Source organism: Schistocerca nitens, chromosome 10, assembly GCF_023898315.1.
Source record: "Schistocerca nitens isolate TAMUIC-IGC-003100 chromosome 10, iqSchNite1.1, whole genome shotgun sequence".
NCBI lineage: Eukaryota > Metazoa > Arthropoda > Insecta > Orthoptera > Acrididae > Schistocerca > Schistocerca nitens.
In genome coordinates this window covers 103,451,324-103,473,405 of record NC_064623.1, presented here as the reverse complement: position 1 = coordinate 103,473,405, position 22,082 = coordinate 103,451,324, and the positions used below count along the sequence as shown (strand labels likewise).

The 22,082-nt window shown below is 45.7% G+C and overlaps 1 protein-coding gene across 2 annotated transcripts in view; it reads left to right on the top strand.

Annotated features, from left to right (window-relative positions):
* The window catches only part of LOC126210221 (connectin-like), an 802,365-nt gene that overhangs the window by 487,700 nt on the left and 292,583 nt on the right, over positions 1 to 22,082 (top strand). For both annotated transcript variants that reach the window (XM_049939403.1, XM_049939402.1), the window contains one exon: positions 4,918 to 4,955. The gene's annotated coding sequence lies outside the window, so the exon portion shown is untranslated. The remainder of the gene's footprint in view (positions 1 to 4,917; positions 4,956 to 22,082) is intronic.

Here is a 22,082-nt window from a genome sequence, read left to right as displayed (position 1 = left end):
AGCAGCACGAATCTCTGCTAACTTTTGCCTGTCCTCATTCTCCCAATCTTTCTTGTACCACGAGTGCAACTGCCTTTGCTTCCTGAGCATTCTCCGAATTGCGCTGTTAAACCACGGTGGGTCTTTTCCGTCCTTAACCCACATCCTTCTACACACCCACACACTATCCTTTTGTACTCCTTTTTCAGATTCTCCATCACTCACTTTCATTGCCTTCCAACTTACTCTTTGTTTATTCCAGTAGTCTCCCTAGCAGATAATACCTCTTGCTCTTTCTCCTATTTCTCCCCCTTCTCGTACAGCTCCTTATCATCTAGCATCGCATCTTATGAGGGCTTTCCGGACAATAAGGTCCGATGAAACGCGGAATGGAACCCACACTGAAAAATCCAGATGTCTTGGGCGGTGTCTCTAGTACACCCCTCGATCACTTCACGTCACACTTTTTAATTCTGAGTGCACGGTAATCACATAAAAATGCCTAAAAGATGGTGTATCCTGCCAAATATGAGTGCCTGGTGAGAGATTTCTCCTGATGTCATGCTCCCCACATACACTCCTGGAAATGGAAAAAAGAACACATTGACACCGGTGTGTCAGACCCACCATACTTGCTCCGGACACTGCGAGAGGGCTGTACAAGCAATGATCACACACACGGCACAGCGGAAACACCAGGACCCGCGGTGTTCGCCGTCGAATGGCGCTAGCTGCGCAGCATTTGTGCACCGCCGCCGTCAGTGTCAGCCAGTTTGCCGTGGCATACGGAGCTCCATCGCAGTCTTTAACACTGGTAGCATGCCGCGACAGCGTGGACGTGAACCGTATGTGCAGTTGACGGACTTTGAGCGAGGGCGTATAGTGGGCATGCGGGAGGCCGGGTGGACGTACCGCCGAATTGCTCAACACGTGGGGCGTGAGGTCTCCACAGTACATCGAAGTTGTCGCCAGTGGTCGGCGGAAGGTGCACGTGCCCGTCGACCTGGGACCGGACCGCAGCGACGCACGGATGCACGCCAAGACCGTAGGATCCTACGCAGTGCCGTAGGGGACCGCACCGCCACTTCCCAGCAAATTAGGGACACTGTTGCTCCTGGGGTATCGGCGAGGACCATTCGCAACCGTCTCCATGAAGCTGGGCTACGGTCCCGCACACCGTTAGGCCGTCTTCCGCTCACGCCCCAACATCGTGCAGCCCGCCTCCAGTGGTGTCGCGACAGGCGTGAATGGATGGACGAATGGAGACGTGTCGTCTTCAGCGATGAGAGTCGCTTCTGCCTTGGTGCCAATGATGGTCGTATGCGTGTTTGGCGCCGTGCAGGTGAGCGCCACAATCAGGACTGCATACGACCGAGGCACACAGGGCCAACACCCGGCATCATGGTGTGGGGAGCGATCTCCTACACTGGCCGTACACCACTGGTGATCGTCGAGGGGACACTGAATAGTGCACGGTACATCCAAACCGTCATCGAACCCATCGTTCTACCATTCCTAGACCGGCAAGGGAACTTGCTGTTCCAACAGGACAATGCACGTCCGCATGTATCCCGTGCCACCCAACGTGCTCTAGAAGGTGTAAGTCAACTACCCTGGCCAGCAAGATCTCCGGATCTGTCCCCCATTGAGCATGTTTGGGACTGGATGAAGGGTCGTCTCACGCGGTCTGCACGTCCAGCACTAACGCTGGTCCAACTGAGGCGCCAGGTGGAAATGGCATGGCAAGCCGTTCCACAGGACTACATCCAGCATCTCTACGATCGTCTCCATGGGAGAATAGCAGCCTGCATTGCTGCGAAAGGTGGATATACACTGTACTAGTGCCGACATTGTGCATGCTCTGTTGCCTGTGTCTATGTGCCTGTGGTTCTGTCAGTGTGATCATGTGATGTATCTGACCCCAGGAATGTGTCAATAAAGTTTCCCCTTCCTGGGACAATGAATTCACGGTGTTCTTATTTCAATTTCCAGGAGTGTAACATCACTCTCATGCGTTTCTTTCTTCATGACAATTCTCGTCCGCAATCTGCAGGAGTATGAAAATGCTCCTGCAGTGTTTTCGATGGGAAGTGTTTGATCACCCACAATACAGCCAGTAGTTGGCTCCCCCTGAGTTTCGTATTTGCTCACATGAACCGCTGGCGATGAAGACAACATTTTGGCATAGACAACGAACTGCAGATCAGAGCACAGAAGTGACGGGGAGCACAGGTTATTTGAAAGTTGGTTCAACGTTATGATAGACGGCTAAATCGGAGCGGCGACTATGTGGAGGATTAGATAGAAGGCTGCAAATAAAGCTGTTTTAATTTTCGCAGTCATTTCCATTTAGCGCCCTATTGGACCCTCCTTCAGAATAGCCCTTGTATTTATCTTCTTCTCGCTCTGTTCCGACGCGCGGTCTAAGGCGTTTTGTCACGGTCCGGGTTGCTCCCCCCGTCGGAGGTTCGAGTCCTCCCTCGGGCATGTGTGTGTGTGTGTGTGTGTGTGTGTGTGTGTGTGTATGTGTGTGTGTGTGTGTTGTCAAATGGTTTAAATGGCTCTGAGCACTATGGGACTCAACTTCTGAGGTCATTAGTCCCCTAGAACTAGTTACACCTAACTAACCTAAGGACATCACACACATCCATGCCCTAGGCAGGATTCGAACCTGCGACCGTAGCGGTCTCGCGGTTCCACACTGCAGCGCCTAGAATCGCACGGCCACTTCGGCCGGCTTGTGTGTTGTCCTTAGTGTAAGTTAGATTAAGTAGTGCGTAAGCTTAGGGACCGATGACCTCAGCAGTTTCGTCCCGTAAGACCTTGCCATAAATTTCCAAGTTTTCCCTTTGTTCCTCTTTCACTTCTCCACTTAGTTTTCCTCTTATTATTGCTCATGCTGTACATCTGCTGCCCGCATTTAGACCTCTCTTAACTTGCGATGTCAAAGATCCATGGCATGGCAGTATAATGATAAAAAATAATAATTGCTACCATTAAAGAGAAGGAAGCACTTGAGGTTTATAGGTAATTTAGGATCTTAAATGACTAAAAAACAGACAAATGTTCATAACATTTTATGCTTGATTCAAGGGCTGCTGAAACTTGGTAAACAGATTATGATATTGCATAGGTGTGTATGAATTTTCCCTCGTATTAGCAAGTCGGTGCCTAGTTACATCTACATCTACATTTATACTCCGCAAGCCACCCAACGGTGTGTGGCGGAGGGCACTTTACGTGCCACTGTCATTACCTCCCTTTCCTGTTCCAGTCGCGTATGGTTCGCGGGAAGAACGACTGTCTGAAAGCCTCCGTGCGCGCTCTAATCTCTCTAATTTTACATTCGTGATCTCCTCGGGAGGTATAAGTAGGGGGAAGCAATATATTCGATACCTCATCCAGAAACGCACCCTCTCGAAACCTGGCGATGCGCATTAAGCAAAGTCTTCGTATGAACTTAAACGCTTTCATGTTGTCGATATACCTGTGAAGTAATGTTGGACATCTGAAGGCGCCATTGGGAGCCAACTTGACGTTTCAGGGTAGTACTTTTGGAACTGCTTCAAAAGACACAGGTTTAACCTAATATGTAATGTTACTTTGGTCCGGATACTGCTGTCTTTGGAAGCCGGCGTTTTATACAGCACTCAAGGTGAGCAGTGGCTTTCACATTTCGGAATGCCTTGGAGACATCAACATACGCTTCTACAGTGGTCGCAGTTAATGACAAGACCACACAGACTTACAGTATAGGTGCCAAGTTGTAGCAGTGTTCTCAAGTGTTGAAGCCTGAGAAGTTTAAGAACGGCTGCTAAATTTCGATGAGCACACTATTTAAACATCTTGGTGCTCGCTTGTTGCTACAAATCGATTCAAAGATATTATGATGATAGCTTCAGAGTATTACTGGGTGATGAAGTGATCTATACTGCTACTCAAGTAGCGCAAAATGTTCCGCTGTTCTCGTACCATCGAAGTGACAGGATTCCTCTCTCATTCACGTTTATTTTAGCATTTATTGAGTGTGATTCTTTCCTGTTACCGACTAGCGATTGCTGGTCCAATAAGCAGTAAAATTTGTACGATTTAAGCCTGATTTGCCACTAATTCCAGTACTATTGCATTAACTGATTACGTGAGCTTCTTTTATCTCTGTCAGAAGCTTTTATTAACTATATCAGTTTATTTGAGTCCTTAATTTCTGATAATAGATCTATCATAATCACATCGTTTAATCGAGAGTCCAATGTCAGTTACTCCTACAAGTATGAGAGAAAACTGATGCGAGAGTTACTGGTTCCTCATTTTTTTAGGAGTTCGGATGGTACTTGCCATTTACAGCTACTTGTAGTACTTCGTTTGTTATGAATAACATTAATATTTTCTCTCCTACTTCACATATATGCGACACTACTCTACACAAGATGCTCTCTTCTCTCTACTTTGACACATATTTCATAGTTTTCACTTTATTCAAATTAAAATATTTTCGTTAACGGTGGCGAGAACTTAGAAAATTGCATAAACTAATTAACGACGTCTAATAGAACATACTGCCACAAAAATATATATACTGAGACAAAAATCTACGGTATGTTACAGTTGATCTAATCGTTAAATAGAGTGCATGATACATCATGCTCTTGTTCTAGTTTTGTACTGTATTTGTATTTCTACACAAAACTACAGTCTAGTGAACCTGTGCAGAGTTTGTCGTATTGTGAGAATTCTGTACCTGTTACCAAGTAGATTGCCTTACGTAACCCTTCACTCCTCTGTAACAACTGTATTACTAGGTCAGTCATATATATTTTTTCATACCTCTTCCGTTTGAAGGTAAAGCTCCAAACCTGACTGTGATGCACGTCAAAACTTCTGTTTTAACTGAAACCTGCTACTGTTCACAAAATAAATGGAATCTCTTTTTTGTTTCAGGAATATACGTGGTGCTTGTTTTCGCCTGCTCGAGAAAAGTAAGTGAGCAACTTTATTGTAGTGAACAATAAATACAATAGCAATTGCTTTCTCTATCTAACTACCTGTGGAATGATTTGCAGCAAGATGACTCAAGTGTTTAGGAACACTCAGAATTTACGTGAAACATACACGTTTCGAAGCCAGTATATAACTATTGTTGAAATTTAAATATAAAACTGTAAACAATGAGGACGCACAGTCATCGATCAGTCACCAAGTAAACAATCTCATTTGCATTTACGACATTACACACGACGAAAGAAGTTGTAAGGCGTACTGTGCCTCATTTAATACTGAATCTTTTTTAAAAGGAAGTAATTAAACAAATGAAAATTTATCTACAGCGGACTAATATCTTGCAATGGAAATTCGGCTGCAATTAACAGCGCATATCAGAGTGAGGCTCGAACCCCGTCCTTCCCTTTCATCGTAAACACTCTTACCAGCTGAGCCATCTACTACGCTTTCTTTCGCGCATAACATCTTCATTTGTTCAGTATCTCAGTCCTGATTTCAAAACTTCACATCCTGCTGATCTAGTTCTACTGGTAGAAATATTCTCGCGGAGCGAAGGAGTTGTGGCCGAGCGGTTCTAGGCGCTTGAGTCTGGAACCACGCGACCGCTACAGTCACAGGTTCGAATCCTGCCTCGGGCATGGATGTGTGTGATGTCCTTAGTTTAGTTAGGTTTAAGTAGTTCTAAGTTCTAGGGGACTGATGACCTCAGATGTTAAGTCCCATAGTGCTCAGAGCTACACTCCTGGAAATTGAAATAAGAACACCGTGAATTCATTGTCCCAGGAAGGGGAAACTTTATTGACACATTCCTGGGGTCAGATACATCACATGATCACACTGACAGAACCACAGGCACATAGACACAGGCAACAGAGCATGCACAATGTCGGCACTAGTACAGTGTATATCCACCTTTCGCAGCAATGCAGGCTGCTATTCTCCCATGGCGACGATCGTAGAGATGCTGGATGTAGTCCTGTGGAACGGCTTGCCATGCCATTTCCACCTGGCGCCTCAGTTGGACCAGCGTTCGTGCTGGACGTGCAGACCGCGTGAGACGACGCTTCATCCAGTCCCAAACATGCTCAATGGGGGACAGATCCGGAGATCTTGCTGGCCAGGGTAGTTGACTTACACCTTCTAGAGCACGTTGGGTGGCACGGGATACATGCGGACGTGCATTGTCCTGTTGGAACAGCAAGTTCCCTTGCCGGTCTAGGAATGGTAGAACGATGGGTTCGATGACGGTTTGGATGTACCGTGCACTATTCAGTGTCCCCTCGACGATCACCAGTGGTGTACGGCCAGTGTAGGAGATCGCTCCGCACACCATGATGCCGGGTGTTGGCCCTGTGTGCCTCGGTCGTATGCAGTCCTGATTGTGGCGCTCACCTGCACGGCGCCAAACACGCATACGACCATCATTGGCACCAAGGCAGAAGCGACTCTCATCGCTGAAGACGGCACGTCTCCATTCGTCCCTCCATTCACGCCTGTCGCGACACCACTGGAGGCGGGCTGCACGATGTTGGGGCGTGAGCGGAAGACGGCCTAACGGTGTGCGGGACCGTAGCCCAGCTTCATGGAGACGGTTGCGAATGGTCCTCGCCGATACCCCAGGAGCAACAGTGTCCCTAATTTGCTGGGAAGTGGCGGTGCGGTCCCCTACGGCACTGCGTAGGATCCTACGGTCTTGGCGTGCATCCGTGCGTCGCTGCGGTCCGGTCCCAGGTCGACGGGCACGTGCACCTTCCGCCGACCACTGGCGACAACATCGATGTACTGTGGAGACCTCACGCCCCACGTGTTGAGCGATTCGGCGGTACGTCCACCCGGCCTCCCGCATGCCCACTATACGCCCTCGCTCAAAGTCCGTCAACTGCACATACGGTTCACGTCCACGCTGTCGCGGCATGCTACCAGTGTTAAAGACTGCGATGGAGCTCCGTATGCCACGGCAAACTGGCTGACACTGACGGCGGCGGTGCACAAATGCTGCGCAGCTAGCGCCATTCGACGGCCAACACCGCGGTTCCTGGTGTGTCCGCTGTGCCGTGCGTGTGATCATTGCTTGTACAGCCCTCTCGCAGTGTCCGGAGCAAGTATGGTGGGTCTGACACACCGGTGTCAATGTGTTCTTTTTTCCATTTCCAGGAGTGTATTTGAACCATTTGATCTCGCGGAGAGTTTCTTAGTTATAGGAATGAGTGGTGTCTGTTTTTTGTGGACATGTCTGAAAGAACAGACACCACGCAGAATCAGCTGCTGTTATGTAAATTGAGACAGGTGGGGAAGGGAAGGAGAGGAGAGGGAAGGTATTACTGTCGTCAGCTGCTTCGGGACATTACGCGGAGTCAGTGGCGATGTGTGAAAATGTGTACCGGACAGGGATTCGAACTCGGGATGTCCTGCTTACTAGGCAGCTGCATTAACCATTAAGCCCTCCGGGACACAGTGTTCATCGCAACTGCACGGACTATGTCGGCACGCCTCATGGCTGATCCTCAATCACACCGAGCGCCACCTATCTGCAGACCCTGTCCATTTCCTATATTCTCGCTATTCGGAGATTCCCGCAGCAGCTCGGACTTGGGCATATTCACTGCCAGAAGGTGGATCCATCGCCCATCTAAGCGAATTCGTTATACACTGAAGAGCCAAAGAAACTGGTGCACCTGCCTAATACCGTGTAGGGCATCCGCGAACACACAGAAGTGTCGCAACACGATCTGGCATGGTCTTCACTAATGTCTGAAGTGGTGCTGGAGGGCATTGACACCGTGAATCCTGCAGGACTGTCCGTAAATCCGTAAGAGTACGAGCGGGTGAAGGTCCCCTCTGGAACAGCACGTTGCAAGGAATCACATATGTGCTCAATGATGTTCATGTCTGGGAAGTTAGGACCGCAGCGGAAGTGTTTAAGCTCAGACCAGTGTTCCTGGAGCCACTCTGTAGCAAATCTGGACCTGTGGGGGGTCGCATTGTCCTGCTAGAATTGCCCAATCCCGTCGGAATGCACAATAAACATGAATGGATGCAGATGATCAGAAACGATGCTCGCGAACGTGTCATCAGTTAGAGTAGTATCTAGACGTATCAGGGCTCCCATATTACCCCAACTGCACGCCCCCCACATTATTAAAGAGCCTCCACCAGCTTCAACAGTCTCCTGCTCACATGGATAGTCCACCTATTCATGAGGTTGTCTCCATACCCGTACGCGTCCATCCACTCAATACAATTTGAAACGAGAGTCTTCCGACCAGGAAACATGTTTCCAGTTATCAGTAGCCCAATGTCGATGTTGACTGGCCGAGGAGAGGCGTAAAGCTTTGTGCCGTGCAAAGGGTACACGAGTGCGCCTTCGGCATCCTAAAGCCCATGTCGATGATGTTTCGTTGAACGATTCTCTTCAGTCGTCGTTGGTCCCGTTGGTATAGGGTCTTTTTCCGGCCGCAGCGATGTCGGAGATTTGATGTTTTACCGGATTCCTGATATTCAGGGTACACTCGAGAAATGATCGTAAGGCAAATTTCCCACTCCCCCGCTGCTTCGGAGATCCTGTGTCCAGTCGCTCGTGCGCCGACTAAAACACCACTTTCAAACTCACTTAAATCTTGATAACCTGCCATTGTAACAGCAGTAATCGATTTAACAATTACCCCAGACACTTGTTGTCGTATATAGGCGTTGTCGACCGCAGCCTCGTACTCTACCTCTTTGTATATCTCTGTGTTTCAATACGCTTTCCTATATTAGTTTCTTTTTCGCTTCAGTGTATGAAAGCGTGGTGGTTTACGCATCTGCCTAGTAATCAGGAGATCCCTGGTTCGAATCCCAGTCCAGTACAGATTTTCATTCGTCACCGCTGATCTGACATCAGTAATCCCTCCCCTCTCCTTTCCTTCCCCCCGCCCCCACCTCCTCCCCCCCACACACTACCTTCAGCTTACATTTTACCTGCTGATAGTGCGGCTTTCAATTTTTTCTTCGGGGAAGAGATTTTTGGGGTCCAGTCCTTGGATTGTCGTTTCGTTTCCTATTCGAATATGTTTCGCCACCTGTGACGATGTAGGACAAAAAATTGTCGCTTTCAGTCACGTAAAATTTAGGATGAAACGGTGTCGCTGATAAGATTCGATGACGACATACAATGCATAGAGTGTGAGAAAGAACTATTGAAATGCACAAAAAGCCAAGTGTACACACACCAAGAATTCGGAGTAAATGGAAGAATGATGACATTAATGAGGAATAGTACGAAACAGATTAGCGATGTTAACAACATATTTAGCGACCACAAAGTAGAAAAAGTAAAGGAATTATGCTACGTTTGAAACAAAACAACACAAGAAGGACTTACCAAGGAAGACATTGTAAGCAAGACAGCACAGACAAAGAGGTCATACTTGCCAAATGATGTCTGGCGGGGACAAGAACATGTCGAATAAAATGAATAGAAGAAGGAACAGAATGATTTGTCACTTGTCAATATATCAAAAAATAGCTTCTATGGTAATATATGGAGGTGTGGAGAATAAAAACTGTAGGAATAAGTCAGAACTGTAATTTATCTAACAAATAACTGAGGACGTATGGTGCAAACGCAAATTTGAGATGAAGGCGCTTGAGACGAGTTCGTGACGGGGCACATCAAACAAATTCAGAAGTCTGATGCCACAATGAAGGAGAATCAAACGTGAGTCCCATACGCAGGAAGCGAGCGTCGTGTAAGTCCTCATGGCCGTCGCAGCGAGACAGTAGTTGAGATGGTTTATCGCTACCTTCCTCTCACCTTATATGAAATGCCTAATGTTATCTGTGTCGTGTGTGTAACTGTCACTCGTTATCCAATGTTGTGTTGTGTTCGTGGCGTTCTGTCAGAGGTGGAGGGAGAAGATGAAAACCAGTGCCAGCAGTAAGTCTACTCCCCCTAAGTAGCCTACGAGCCTTGAGGTGTCCGTCCAGCATATCTCCACTGAAGCGCCAAAGAATCTGGTACAGGCGTGTGCATTCAGATACAGAATACGGCGCTACGGTCGGCAACGCCTATATAAGACAAGTGTCTCACGCAGTTGTTAGATCAGTTACTGCTGCTACAATGGCAGATTATCAAGATGTAAGTGACTCTGAACGTGGTGTTATAGTCCGCGCAAGAGCGATGGGACACAGCATCTCCGAGGTAGCAACGAACTAAGGACTTTCCCGTACCACCATTTCACGAGTGGAAAAATAAATCAATGGTGGGACATCATCAAGTGTCAGCGTGCGAACCATTCAACAAAACATCATCGAGATGGGCTTTCTCGAGCCGAAGGCCACTCGTCTGCCCTTGACGACTGCACGACACAAAGCTTCACGCCTCGGCTGAGCCCGTTAACATCGAGACTGGATTGTTGAGGACTGGAAACATGTTGCCTGGTCGGACGAGTCTCGTTTCAAATTGTATCGAGCAGATGGACGAGTACGAATATGGACACAACCTCATGAATCGATGGACCCTGCACGTCTACAGGGGACTCTGAAGCTGGTGGAGGTTCTGTAATGGTGTGGGGCACGTGCAATTGGAGAGGTATGGGACTCCTGATAGGTCTAGTTACGACTGTGACAGGTGACACGTACGTAAGCATCCTGTCTGATTGATTGTATCCGTTCATGTCCACTGTAGTGGACTGTTAAGGCAGCCAGTCCACAGTGAAGTAGCCGAAAGGGCACGCGTCAACTCACGCCGTCTGGCGTTAAGTCTGGAACAGGATTCGTAATGAATGTGATAAAGAAAAGAACGTAGCTACTAGAACACTTAACTTTTATATTGTCCTTTGGTATACAGCATTCGGGATGATACAAGTGAGACTCCATCTTGAGGTACATGCAACGTTACAAATGGTTAATGGCGCCTTGCTAGGTCGTAGCCATTAACTTAGCTGAAGGCTATTCTAACTGTCTCTCGGCAAATGAGAGAAAGGCTTCGTCAGTGTAGTCGCTAGCAAAGTCGTCGTACAACGGGGCGAGTGCTAGTACGTCTCTCGAGACCTGCCTTGTGGTGGCGCTCGGTCTGCGATCCTGACAGTGGCGACACGCGGGTCCGACATGTACTAATGGACCGCGGCCGATTTAAGCTACCACCTAGCAAGTGTGGTGTCTAGCGGTGACACCACATCCACTGTGCATCTCGACAGACTGGGGAAATTCCAGCAGTACAATGCGACACCTTAAACGTGCAGAATTGCTACAGAGTGGCTCCAGGAAAATCCCCAGACATGAACATTATTGAGCATATCTGGGATGCCTTCCAACATGCTATTCAGAAGAGATCCTCCTCTTACGGATTTGTGAACAGCCCTGCAGGAGTCATGTTGTTTGTTCCGTCCAGCACTATTTCAGACTTTAGTTGAGTAATTGTTGCCACGTCGTGTTGCGGCTCTTCTGCGTGCTCGGGGGGAGGGGGGGGGGTTCAAGATATTAGGTACGCGTGCCAGTTTCTTAGGCTCTTCACTGTATTTGCGGAAATGCATTGATTCCTCGCACACGTACCTCGCGGAATCAGCGTGGTGGTATTAACTACAGTAATTCAGCGTTAATTACTGTCTCGCGGATAGTTGCTGTTCGCGCCTACCGTTCACGAACGGAAATCGAAGGGTGCGATGTAAGGTGTCTTAAGAAGAGTAGATGGAGAGGTAGAAAAGTGATTTGACGATGGGGATGAATGGTGATCTATGCCGACAGATCGTTAGTCGTACTACTCGCAGGCCTGTTCTTTGAAGTACTCTGTAAGCCATCTACTGTGACAGAGCTGTCGCAAACTGTGCTAGCTGTATAACCTAAATAAACCTGAAGCTGGTAAACAGATGTAGTTAGTAAACTCTCGAGGTGAGTGAGGAGTGACACACGTCACGACGTTACCAAAACGTTCGATAAGCTCAGCGGTCAAATTTAACTCGGCACACTGATCAGTCCAGAGTACTGGGTTAGCAACTAGTAACACAACGTCTTGTGCTGACTCGTGTGTGTGTGTGTGTGTGTGTGTGTGTGTGTGTGTGTGTGTGTGTGTGTGTGTGTGTAGAAAGGAGCTACCGAGTTTAGCCGTGTTCTTGGCCACACAATGAAATAACCTAATTTGTTGGTACATCAGAATCAACAGTCGAACTTGTCTGCAGCAAATGGTGTATTACCCACAGTAGTGTAGCACGGCGTAAGAACTGTGGTGGTAAAAAGTCCTTACCGACAGAGACCTGATAGGAGTATCATACCTTGTAATACACCTCACAATAGGCCACAGCTTCCACAAGTATATAAAGCAGCACGCCTTCTATAAGAGATCGATTATCATGACGCTGATAATTTAGAGTTTAAGCCAACTCCACGGCCCGCTCGCCTGAAGATGGGGGAAGTTCTGTGCTTATTTATTGTGAAAAATACGCTGCAGAAAAAAAATGGTTCAAATGGCTCTGAGCACTATGGGACTTAACATCTATGGTCATCAGTCCCCTAGAACTTAGAACTACTTAAACCTAACTAACCTAAGGACAGCACACAACAGCCAGCCATCACGAGGCAGAGAAAATCCCTGACCCCGCCGGGAATCGAACCCGGGAACCCGGGCGTGGGAAGCGAGAACGCTACCGCACGACCACGAGATGCGGGCTACGCTGCAGAAAGCATGAGATGTATGCAGTTATGTCAGTATTACGACAGGCAACTGGAATCTAACAGCGGATAGCCGGCGGCCGGGCGAGAATGAGGCAGGCATCAGAGAACAAATAATTGCGTCGGCCAAAGTTTGAACTTCTGTAAAAAGATAAAAAACAGTCGTATGTTAGACTTTGTGATATACAGGCTATACAGCAGCAAGATAGAATTGTGAATTTACCAGGTGTAAAAGTATGATAGTGGAATTTCCCTATAGATGATGCCAGCTAGCCGTCAGTGTAGGGGTGTGAGACGGCGTCTGCAGCGCCGTCTGCTTGCTGTAACGGCTGACGACGGATGTCAGCACACAGTAATCCAAGTTCCATACATTGGTATCTGTTTCAAACGCGTAAACGTTCCTTTTTTTGTGCTTATGAACTAAGATTTGCGGACAGCGTTGGTTTTCTGTTATCATTTGAAGAAAACTGCTGCAGAATCGCATCGAATGTGTGGTGTCACCGCCAGACACCACACTTGCTAGGTGGTAGCCTTTAAATCGGCCGCAGTCCGGTAGTATACGTCGGACCCGCGTGTCACCACTATCAGTGATTGAAGACCGAGCGCCGACACACGGCAGGTCTAGAGAGACTTCCTAGCACTCGCCCCAGTTGTACAACCGACTTTGCTAGCGATGGTTCACTGACAAAATACGCTCTCATTTGCCGAGACGATAGTTTAGCATAGCCTTCAGCTACGTCAATTGCTACGACCTAGCAAGGCGCCATTTTCATTTACTATTGATATTGTGAATCATGTGCCGTCAAGAGCGACGTTCATCATTAATGGATTAAAGTTAAGTATTCCACCAGCTACGTCCGTGTTTCTAAATTCTAATTTCCTTGTCCTGTTCCAGACCTCACGCCAGCCTACGTGAGCTAAAACGCGTGCATTTCGGCCTCCTCTAGTAACACGGTGTTGACTCTCCTGCCAACCACAGCAGAATGCTTGTCGAAGCTTTCGGCGAAACATACTCTTGGGAAAACACAGTGTTTCAAGTGGTTCTAAAATTCAAAACTGGTGATTCTGATGTGACCAACGACGAGCGCGGAAACCACCGAAAACGTTAGAAGACAACGAATTGCAGGCTTTACTGGTTGAAGATGATGCTCAAACTCAACAGCAACTCGCGGATCAATTGGATGTGACGCAGAAAGACGTTTCTCTTCGGTTGAAAGCTACGGGAAAGGTGCAGAAAGTGGGAAAATAAGTTCCGCATGAACTGAATGAAAGACAACAAGTAAATCGAAAGACCACTTGCAAAATGGTGCTAGCCAGATACAAAAAAATGTCGTTTCTCCCTAGAAAAGCGACAGGTGATGAAAGATGGATATATTTTGAGAATGCTAAACGTCACGCATCATGGGTGAATCCAGGCAAACCATCGACGTTCTTTCCAAGCCCAAGTCGCTTTGGACAGAAGACAATGCTCTGGGTTTGGTGGGATCAGAAGCGTGTCATCTATTATGAGCTGCTAAAACCCGATGAAACCGTGAACATTGACCGATGCCAACAGCAAATGATCGATTTAAATCGAGCATTACGTGAAAAACAACCGGAAGATGGAAGAAGGTAACATAAAGTCATATTACTCCATGATAACGCCCCATCACACGCAGCAAAACGGGCCAGGGAAACGTTCAGTTGCTAAATACTAGGGCGTGCGGCTTATTCCCCAGACTTGACAGCAATTACCATCTGTTTGCATCATTGGGACGCCCTATTGCTGAACAACGCTTCAGTCCGTATAAAAATGTACGAAAATGACTCGCTCACTGGTTCGCTTCGAAAGAAGAACTATTTATTTGTCTTGGCATTCATAGCCTGCCACAAAGGTGGGAGAAATGTATAAACAGCATTGGAAATTATTTTAGTAAAATAACATCGGTTTCAAACAACAGACGTGTAATTATTCTGGTTTCGTACTTCTACACCTCTTATTCCTGAACACTGCTGAAATTGAGATATAATTAGGGATTTTAAGTGGCAAATTCATTTATTCAGTGCTACATAATGCAAATATGTTAATTTTGACTTCTGAAGCAAGTGATCAGTAGTGTGGAGACAGACGACAGCTCCTGTTAAAAGTTCACGAAGTACTCTGTTATGATTTGGACTCGAAATTAATTAGAAGTAATCTTGGTATCGATTTGAGAGCACTTTAAACAATAACGAATACTTCATTTCCTTCTGTATGAACCCACAGTATTGATCGCTCGTCCCATTAGATGTTGTAGAGGGTTCACTGAAACACGGCGTCTGCTCGTCGTCTACAGATGTGACACGAATATGGCAGGCAGCTTCTTCGAACAAGTATTGTGCAATTTTCACGACAGCCTCCCATGCAGTGGCCCAGAAACATTCCAGCAGTCAAAAAGCTTTACAGCGTTTTTAATAAATTGAGAGAGTCTTAAGTACCATATCACTTGACTCAGGAATGCCGGAGACAAGTCTGTTGTTTATCGGCGTAGGGCATCGTGGTGGACACCGCAGTTGGTAATGATCCTTACTGATTTCAGGGTCGTACTACCTAACTGTTCTGACCACTATACGTATCTCTGTGCCGGTCGTACTTACAGCTGCTTCACAACCAAGAGAGAAGGCGTATTGCATATTGCAGTGGGTTCTCAATCAAGGAGACTGAGGTTCTATTCCGTGTCTTGCCATCCAAATTTAGGGTTCTGAGAAGAAATTGCAAAAATGGAGATATGAAGCATGCGAAATCGACAAGAAATGTCTAAAAAATGAGGCTGATATGAGGGGAAAATGACAAAGTAGGAGTGGCTACAGGATTAATACAAAGCAGTAGAGACAGATATGACCATGGGATAGACAACTGCCTCCTATAGGAAAACTGAAGAATCATTTGGACAAATGGGAATCAGGCACCTGTATATCAATAGCCATCACAGCAAGGAATGAAAGGGTGAAAACCCGAATTAACATGTATGAGGGTTAGACAAAGGAATGAAACTTGGAGACAATACTATAGAAGATGAAATAGATGATGATATGTGATAACGCAATACTAATTTGACAGCGCTGGAAGAGCTGACTGGAAACAAAACACCTGGAGTAAAAGACAATCTTTCAGAATGACGGAGATCCTGGGGAGAACGAATCAGGACTTCAAGAACAAAATAATAATCGGTAATCCAACTAAGGCAGTGAAAACAGGTGTGAATATTACTGAACCATCACTTTAGACGGGCATAGTTGCCAAATAGTGAGATGAATAATTTACAGAAATATCGAAAAGCCAGTGGAAGCAGATCTCGGGGAAACTCAGTTTGGTTTTAGGTGAAATGTAACAAAAAGATAGGAAACAACGACCTTTGAAGATAAAGTGAAGAAGTGCAAACCTGCGGCTGCAATTTTTGTAAATTTAGAGAAACCTTTTGACAGTATTCACTGGAATAAGCGTTTTGACATTCTAAAAATGAAAGGGAAAACAGATATAATGCAACAGATTATATACTACTTGTACTAACACAAAGCTTAAGGTACAAGTATCGACGGACGTGGTACGGGAAGCAGCAGTTGATGGGAGTAAACCATAATTGTAGCATAAACCTGACGTTATGCAGTGCGTACGTTGGGCAAGCTGTAAGGAAAATTAAAGAGAAAACACGAATCGCAATTAAAGTTCAAGGAGAAGAGATAAAAGCCTTGAAGTTTGTCGATGCCATTGTAATTTTGTTAGAAACGGCAAAGGACTTGCAAGAGCAATTGAACCGAGTGCGTAGCCTCGCGAAAACAGATTATAAAATGAAAATTAAGGAATGTAATATAGGGCATGTGCCATCCCTCTTAATCTGAAGTTGAGCCCATATTAAACGATATTAAAATAAGCAGTAATGATGGAATTTGATTATGAAATGAGATACTAAAAGTAGTAGATAAATTTTGTTGTTTGGGCAGTTAAATAAATAACGGTATCAGGAACAGGACATAAAATGCATACTGGTATTTGCTAGAAAAGGAAGTCTAAAAATAGGAATTATTTACCGTCGAATATGAAGATATGTGCTTGGGAGTTTTGACCAAAGGTGTCCGTCTGGAGCGTAGTCTTACAGCGAAGCGAAACATAGACGATAAACAGATCAGACTACTGTGCAATAGGATAGTTTCAGTAACGTGATGGTATAGGAGAGTGCTTCAGATTAGATGGAGAGTGTGGATAGCTAATGAGAATGTATTTAATCGAAATGTGGAAGAAAGAAATATAGTTCAAAACTTGATAGAAGGAGTGTATCAATTGATAGAACACATCCTCAGGCATCAAGGAAATGTCAGTTTAGTAATGGAAGTACGGGGGTAAAAACTGCAGAGGGAGAACAAGGTTTGTGTACAGCAAGATGGTTCGAGCGGATGTAATTTTATTAGTTATGTAGGCCTAGATGAAGAGTTTGGTTCGGGATAGGCTAGCATGGGCTGCTGCATGAAACAGGTCTTCGGACTAAAGAACACAATAAAAAAAGCAGCAGTTTTCTTAATCAAAACGTTTCGCCAGTGTCCACGCCTTAGAAGGAGATGTTACTAAGCCAAGTATGGCTTTTGATACTCTTCGCAGTGCTAAATGTTGCGAAATGGAGAGTATGGAGAAGCAAGGATATGTAGGTGAAGAGCTGGAGCGGATTGTAAGGCAGGACGTCAGAAATCATTAGGGGTTGGGTAGGAACGCCGGTTGTCGGCTAAAAGCAACACGCCGCGTCGATGCCGCTGAATGGAGGAGGAAGACACAAAGGGTTCCGCCCTCGGAGCCGACAGGCAGCCCTTCGCAAGGGCGACACAGTGGGCCTGTCTCCATCCCTCAGCCCTCAGCCCTGGATGCTGGGGGCGCGATTAAATGGAGCTGTCAGGCAGTCCCAAGGGCAATGAATGGTGCGGGAGCCCAGCCGAAAGGATAACCTTTCCAAGTCTCACAGGGGAGGATCAGATAGCAGGCAGCACCAGTGTCTCGTCCCGTTCTCCGTCTTTGTACTCCGTCTCTCGATTACAATACAAGTTATAAACGGACTACTGTAATGCAAATCATCGTACGGCTGAGCACTGGAGGCGCCTGTTAGGTAGAAACGACTTCCTGACACTGTTCTCGCCTGCGGAGCCTACTAGAACTTCAGATACATCTGCATTTTCGGGTGGCAAGTTACCGTAAGGTTGGGGTCCAGAATGAATTTTCACTCTGTAGTGGAGCAGGCGCTCATTTGAAGCTCTCTTGGAGGATTAAAACTGACAAGGAGAGGTGCGATAGACTTTTTGAAACTATATGGTGGCGTAGGTTAAGGTTCCATGTGTCACAAACTGCAATCATTCACTCTGGTGGGTTCTCGTTTGCGAGTAATCGATGAAAAAAAAGTTCAGAATTTTGTATCAAACTCAGTAGCGTTATAAACGTTGCATTAAATTATCTGGTTGCGCGGTACGTTGGATAGGACAACAGCTTCACATGAGGAGGTTGTGGGTTCGAGTCTCGTCATGGGCAGTAGGCTTCTTATTTTTAAATCTTTATATAAAACACTTTGATCATCATTTTTATTCAATTAATTGTTTAAATGTATTTTTTTAATTTCACTCCCTTGTCACAATATTCTAATCATAATATCTATCCCCTTCTTCATTTGCTCTCATTTTTCTCCTTATCATTCTTTCTCCTTTTTAAATATTTGTTAATGTGTTTTCAGTTATGTACTAATTTTGATATCATTCATTAAATATTTGTGTGATGATTACCATACTAAAAAGGGAACCGCCGGTCACAGAAGTACGTTTTTCACACCGTTGGACAAGTCTTCTTTGTTGGCTAATGCCTTTGTCCCGCATTTTGCGCAGGGTCGACATGGTTAAGAGCGGATTTGGCATGGTTCATTTTAAGGGGTGGCCGGATGCCCTTCCTACCTCCACCCCGTACCCCCTGTGACGGAATTAGTGTACCCCAGCTGTCTGCGTCTAGTGTAAACCATGAAAGAGTGCAAACGTGTTGCAAACATCTGTGAAGCGTGTAACTGAGGCGGGATGTGGGGACTAGCCCGGTATTCACCTAGTGCGATGTGGAAAACCGCCTAAAAGCCACATCCAGGGTGTCTAGTACACCGGCCCTCGTCATAAATCCGCTGGGTGGATTGTATCCGGCCCGGCGCGCCTACCCGTGTCCAGGAAGCAGCGGATTAGTGTTCTCGGCTAACCTGGCTGGTTACCATTGAAGAAGTATACATAGATTATTTCGTGTTTTGTTCTTTAATTGACATATTTGGATTTTTCAAATAACTGAGTATTATAATAGATAAATATAATGGAATTCATAGTCACAAAAATTCCGACTAGAAGAAGAATGATGTAAAGAAAAAATGAAACAAATGAACAAGTTCGTATGGTGGTCAAAATAATGTGACAAATGAATAGAAATAAAACATTAGATTTAAATTAATTAACTGTACCTCAGTCTGATACTTCCGCAGCTCGGTGTGTGGTGCAGCCCTTATTGGCCCACCTTCTATGTTTTTATTTTAGTATTTTGTGACTAAAGCGTTATCGCTTCATATTTATTTTATACGTGACATACCACTTTTAAATGCTTTATTTATGATGAAAGCAGGGCTGTAATTGTTTTAATTCTACAGTTGCAGAGTCGACGCATCACATTCACGAAACTCAGCAGTCACCGGCAATTCTGTGCACCTCTCTGTTGGATGAAATTGTCACTGAGCACTTGCTGTTCCGGAAATTGTGCGCCAGGTTTGTGCCTCCCTCCTTTGAGAACTTGTATTGAGAAGGGAGCGTGCTAGGGTAGTATATGCTGATGTGCAAAGCCACTGTGCCTGGGTTAGCACTGCAGTCCGGAACCGCGGGACTGCTACGGTCGCAGGTTCGAATCCTGCCTCGGGCATGGGTGTGTGTGATGTCCTTAGGTTAGTTAGGTTTAAGTAGTTCTAAGTTCTAGGGGACTTATGACCTAAGATGTTGAGTCCCATAGTGCTCAGAGCCATTTGAACCTGGGTTAGCAAATGTGCCAAGTGAGCAGAGAACCCGGGGTCAAGTTCCGGCCTTGGTACAAATTTTCATTCGTCGCTTCAGACTGCATATACAGGGCGAGTCAATAACTATTGTCACCTAGAATAACTCCGAAAGTATGATAGGAGCTGAAAAGTTTGTGGAACAAAAATTGCATGGAACAACGAGGCTCATAAAAAAATGGTTCAAATGGCTCTGAGCACTATGAGCCTTAACATCTGAGGTCATCAGTCCCCTAGACTTAGAACTACTTAAGCCTAACTAACCTAAGGACATCACACACGCACATGCCCGAGGCAGGATGCGAACCAGCGACCGTAGCAGTCGCGCGGTTCCCGACTGAACTGCCTAGAACCGCTCGGCCACAGCGGCCGGCTGCTCCGTTCTCTGCAGCTATTTTTAAATTGTGGTCAAAAGAAACATTTTTTACAGATTTCAGTTGGTAGTCCGTCCTCAACGCAAGTACGACTTACTTTCAAATTATTTCGTGTAAGACACAAGTTTGAAGTATGCTCTTTCTTATCTAATAGATAAAGTATATGTCCAGCGTTCACTTAAGGGTTACGCTGTGCCGAAATAGGATTAAAGCATGGATCCTAATACGGGGTGGTAATACGTTGCACTCTTTCGGGTTCCCAAAATTTGGCCGGCCGTTGTGGACGAGCGCTTCTCGGCATTTAATTCCGGAACCGCGCGACTGCTACGGTCGCAGGTTCGCATCCTGCCTCGGGCATGGATGTGTGTGATGTCCTTAGGTTAATTAGGCTTAAGTAGTTCTAAGTTCTCGGGGACTGATGAACTCAGATGTTAAGTCCCATAGTGCTCAGAGCCATTTGAACCATTTTGAACCCGAAATTTGGTGCCAGTTTATGCAAACAGATGATCTGTATTCCAGTGTTTGAGAGACAAAGACATCGGGCCATTGGTGGGTTGCGTATACTGCAGAATAGTAACGATGGAAGTTAATGCATATGGTTTCAAAAAATATGGGGCTCATGATTTCTTCGTCTCTGGATTTCCCTCGTCAGGAATTTTCAGCAGATGCAGAGAAGACCTCACAAGGCACAGCAGGGCCACTGTGAACTGCATTTAATGGAATGGGAGAAATAGCGGTTAGTAATCTGCGAAACACCTCTCATCCTGTTCCTCCACCATCAAGTACAACACGAAGAGTAGGCAAAGCAGTAGTGTTGTAGTTACCTGCTTTTCAAAACAGCTTTGCAGCAGTCCCTCACAAAGGCGAAAAGGAAGCTAGTACCAAGACTACAGGGAAGACAGTGCCTTCAGCAAAACCTAGAACAACTCCATTTGATGCACATGATAAACCTTCTTCCTAGGACAGAACCAGAGATCACGGACCAGGATCATGATAAGGAACACTCATATTCAAGCGTTTATGAAACCATGTTGGAAGACTCAGTACCTGAATATGAAGAGGACGAGAAGTGCATTTACTGCGACCAAATGTGTTGAGCTGACATCTCTAAACAGACTCGAATTAAGCGCATCGGTTGCTTTCGCTGGTGTTACGAGTTTTGTGCAGGTGTCGACGATGTTACATGGAATCCTTTTAAACGGGAGTTCTGTATCAAACAGCACAAAGACAGCATTATGGCTGAAACGTCTGCAGAGCACCCGACAGTTACGCAGCACTCTACTTTCGAAACAAACATTTGGTGCGAATGCACGCTGTGATACTAACTCATATAAAATATCTGGAGATAGGAAGCCTGAAAACACGAAACTGGGAACCATATTTTCAGGAGATAAAAATTATATGTTTTAATTCTTTGTTCAGCAATTAGAGAATAAGAAAATATCGGAAGATTTTTTGCAAAGGTAATACTTAAATATTCCCTATTAGCAGTACAGCAGATGTTTCATAGTTTGAAGAGTGATAATTTACTGGTAATCTTAAACTTAAGAATGGTACCCGATAATAGGGCACTTTACCCTATTCATTCTAATGAATTTCTCGGACTGCTATAACTACTTTCAGATCTTTCGTAATCACAACCACTAAGTTTGTCACAAGCTTTTTTGTGCCTTACCACACAGATATAAGACTGATTATTGATATATTCCACAAACTTACGCAGCACGGAGTGAAACCACGCGCACGCAAGTTGACAGCGATGTGAATGTATGGCTGGTGTCACTGTCTACCATCCTATTTAGTGACAGCTTTACTGCCTGTATGTCTACCATGCAGCGAAACAACTAATTCATCGATGTGTCGAACCTCTTAGGTCGCGTGAATGAATTCCCGTTTCCTTATTTTCAATTGTTATAGGGGTACCACCTCGTTCGAGAAGCGACCTGCGTCAATAATTTATTGTACCTCAGGATATTTCGCGATCAGAAACGTGGTTACCTAAGGCATTCCAAAGCAGTTACTTACAAGTGTC